Source organism: Rattus rattus, chromosome 12 (genome assembly GCF_011064425.1).
Source record: "Rattus rattus isolate New Zealand chromosome 12, Rrattus_CSIRO_v1, whole genome shotgun sequence".
Classification (NCBI taxonomy): Eukaryota; Metazoa; Chordata; class Mammalia; order Rodentia; family Muridae; genus Rattus; species Rattus rattus.
In genome coordinates this window covers 89,528,448-89,532,418 of record NC_046165.1, presented here as the reverse complement: position 1 = coordinate 89,532,418, position 3,971 = coordinate 89,528,448, and the positions used below count along the sequence as shown (strand labels likewise).

The 3,971-nt window shown below is 54.0% G+C and overlaps 1 pseudogene; it reads left to right on the top strand.

Annotated features, from left to right (window-relative positions):
* Positions 1-2,225: 2,225 nt before the first annotated feature.
* LOC116913286 lies at positions 2,226-3,591 on the top strand (annotated as a pseudogene).
* The last annotated feature ends 380 nt before the right edge of the window (positions 3,592-3,971 follow it).

Genomic DNA, 3,971 nt, shown 5'->3' with positions numbered 1-3,971 from the left:
CATCTCTGTCAGAACCTACTTTCAGTCGCATAGCCTGAGAACCTTCTGCCTGGGTCACCTCTAAGGCAGGAAATGGACAAGAGTACCCCAACTCTCTGGAAGGTTTGCAGACCCCTGGAAGCTGAGGACTGGGGTCCAAGGAGGAGAATGGCAGGAAAGCAGCAAGCCCCTTCCTCTGGGGCCTCTGACCCATCCTCACCTCTTGCTCACAAGCTTGTCCTGGGGAGGAAGCCCTTAGATACATTGTTTCTATCCCTGGAACAGCAGTTTAGGGCTCATGTCTGGTCTTCCTCATTAGCCCCAAATCTCTCTGGTCTGGGAGAATCTGCTCTCCAGGGACCGGGCTTGGGGTAATAGGAGAACAGCCAAACTCGAACACTCTTTCTGAGGTCAGTTTCTTCCTGAATTGTCAAAAACAAAAACAAAAAAAAAAAAAACCCCAGCAAATACTATACATCTTACAAAAAAAAAAAAAAAAAAAAAAAGAGACCTAAATTATTAAGCAACCTACATTTCTGGGACTTCCCCTCAAACAAAGTGAACAAACCCAAAAGCAAAACAAAAGCTTTCTTTGGGTCGTTTTTATCCTTGTCCCACCCCTAAGACCCCAAGATTTCAGGTGGGTAGGGTAGAGAGGAGGCCTGGGGCTCCCTGCTCCACCTTTCTCAGCCTCCAGGCCAAAAGAACTTCTGCCAAGAGTCTCTGCAGTGTTAATCAGAACAATGAGGGAGGGTGGGTTAAAGCACAGGGGCAGGGAGACACAGGGTGAGACAGAGACAGAAGCAGAGGGTGATAGATGGGGGTGGGAAGGAGGAGCTGAAAAGGAAGGGGACAGCATGGGGAGGGGTAAGTGACAAAACCCTGAGGAGAAAACTAGGCCAATACTGAGAAAGTAGAATGGGAAAGGAGGGTGTGGCCCAGAGGACAAGAGACAGAGGGTAAGGAGAGAGAGCAAGACTTCCTTAGGCCCCGATGCCAACTCATGTCAGGTGTGTCTGGTCTGCCGAGCAGAGATGGCGAAACTCCTGTCCACAATAAATAGGAAAAACCTGAGTACACCGGTGCTTATGGGATCAATCAGCAGGCATTTTCCTTCCCATTAAAAAAAAAAAAAATCCACTGGGAGAGCCCTTCCTCTCCCGCCCCACATTCATCACTCCTTTGGCCAAAGACATCTCCACCTCAGTCCCCCCATCCCCCAGGCAGAGTTGACTTCCTCTGCCACCCTCAGTGTCAGGACCCATACAGTTTGTCCCACTCAAATAATGAATACAGCTCCTTGGGAGGAGCCCGAGGGCCCACCTTGGCTAGAGCAGCCTCCATGTCTTTGTAGGAGAGGGGCCTCTGCACTCTGGAGAGGCCGGCCTGGGCTGCTGCCTGCTGACACAACTGCCCCAGCTCACCCCTGAGAAGCCCTGGGAACCCTGCACTAAGCACCCAGCTCCAGCTCCCTCAGAGCACAGCAAAGGCTGCCTGCAGGAGGCGCACACCCTTGACAGGGCAGGAGACCGCCAGGCCATTGCCCTGTAGGCGCAGCAGAGTGGCACCAAGCTGGGTGGCAAGGCAGTGCCCCAGCAGCGCCTTGTGGCAGCTGCCGGGCCTGAAGAACAGCACGGTCCGCGGAGGGCGCCCTGGACCGCCACATATTCCCAATGCACCGGGGCCCACAGTCCACCATCCTGCCACTCACCAGCTCCAGCGCCCCCGGTCCACTCCCTTGGCGGGCTCCCCTGACGGCCCGGAGAAGTCTCTGTGCGTGGCAGGGACCCGCTCTGCAAACTTGCCAAAGGGCTCCAGCTGCGGGTCGTAGGCGCGGGAGCCCGGGACCTTGAGAGCACCGCTGCTGCCATCCTCTGTCGCCCCAGGTGGCCTCGCTTTGTCCCAAGACTGGACATCTTCTGAGGCGGGCTAGTACCTGTACTTGCGGTAGCGGCCCTCCGCGCCCTTGTCCACCCCCTTGTGCTTCAGCAACACGCCCTGGGATGGAAGCCATAGGGCGTGGGCTGGGGTGGCACGGGCACAAGGAGGGGCGTGGGCCTTGCCCAGAGGGTAAGTAGGGCCCGAGCGCAGAGGCGGGTGGCCCAAGCGCCTCTTAGCCAGGCTAAGCAGCATAGCCGGCCACAGGTAGTTAGTTGCGCTGAGGGCCCATAGCTGGTTGGCACCACTGGAGGTAGGAGTGCAGCCCGGAGCCCTGCGCTTGTCTGAGCACCTTACCAGGACGTCAGGTTCCCGCTTCCGTGGCCTGCGGGTATGATTATAATAACCTGCCCAAGACATCCATTGTCATAGCATTTTATAATGAAGCCTGGTCCACACTCCTTCGGACAGTTTACAGTGTTCTCGAGACATCCCCTGACATCCTGCTGGAGGAGGTCATTCTGGCAGGTGACTACAGCGACAGAGAGCACCTGAAGGAGCCCCTGGCCAAGAGCTGTCACAGCTGCCCAAGGTGCGCCTGATCCGTGCTTGCAAGAGAGGGCCTAGTGCAAGCCAGGTACTGGGAGCCTCTGCGGCCAGGGGTGATGTGCTGAGGTTTCTGGACTGTCACTGTGAATGTCATGAGGGGTGGCTGGAGTCTCTGCTGCAGAGGATCCACCAGAATGAGTCGGTCGTGGTGTGCCCCATTATCGATGTCATTGACTGGAACACCTCTGAGTACCTGGGCAACTCCGGAGAGCCCCAGATTGAAGGCTTTGACTGGCGGCTAGTATTCACGTGGCACGTGGTCCCCCAGTGGGAGCAGAAGTTGATGCAGTCTCCTATTGACATTATCAGGTCTCCAACTATGGCTGGGGGACTGTAAGAGATATTTTGAATATCTGGGGTCTTATGATACAGGAATGGAAGTCTGGGGAGGAGAAAACCTTGAATTCTCCTTTAGGATCTGGCAGTGTGGTGACTCTGGAAACACACCCTTGCTCCCACGTGGGCCACGGCTTCCCTAAGCAAGCTCCCTATTCACGCAGCAAGGCTCTAGCCAACAGTGTCCGAGCTGCAGAAGTGTGGACGGATAAACTTAAAGAACTCTACCACCACCGAAATCCCCAGGCCGCCTGGAACCCTCTGGGGACGTGACAGAGAGAAAAAAACTTCAGCCCAAGCTCCAGTATAAAGACTTCAAGTGGTTCCTGGCTACAGTGACCCAGAACTGCAGAACTACCCAGAGGACAGGCCTGGTTTCTTCAGGATGCTTGAGAACAGAGGACTACGGGGTACTGCCTGGACTATAACCCTCCCAGTGAAAACAATGTGGAAGGCCACCAGGCCCTTTTGTACCTCTGCCACGGGATGGGTCAGAACCAGTTTTTCGAGTGTACATCCCGGCAAGAAATACGATATAACACCCGCCAGCCAGAGGCCTGCATAGCAGTGGAGGAAGGGAAGGATGTTCTTGTCATGGATCTCTGGAAAGATTCCGTTCCGGAGAATCAAGAGTTCATCCTACAGGAAGACGGCACTTTATTCTACAAGCAGAGCGGGAAATGTGTGGAGGCCACAGAGAAGGAGTTCAACTCTGCCTTTGCTTCATCCTTGCGGGACTGTAGCAACTGAGACAGCCAGAGGTGGTTCTTCAAGGAGCGCATGTCATAGTGCATGGCCTTGTCAGGGAAGGAGCCCACCGCGGCCGGGGGCTGTGTGCCCAGTGAGATGGACATAGTACGTGGTTGTCATCTGTGAATGTGTTGGACTCCACAACAATGTGAATTATATTTGTACAGATTTGGAAAACTTTAAAAATGTCTCCCAGTATCCCGTTTTCTAAGGGCCGTCCTAAGATGCTGCCTTTGGTATTTGGGAAGCTTAATGCACGATGTGCATTTTACCCATGGTGCCTTTTATTCTCATTAGCAGAAAGGGTAAATATTTTACTTTGTTACTTACGAAGCTTCCCGGGTGTTTAGTATACTTTACACAAACTGGTAATACCTCAAATGTCGACTGGTAATACGTCATGTCATCAAGTTAGAGTT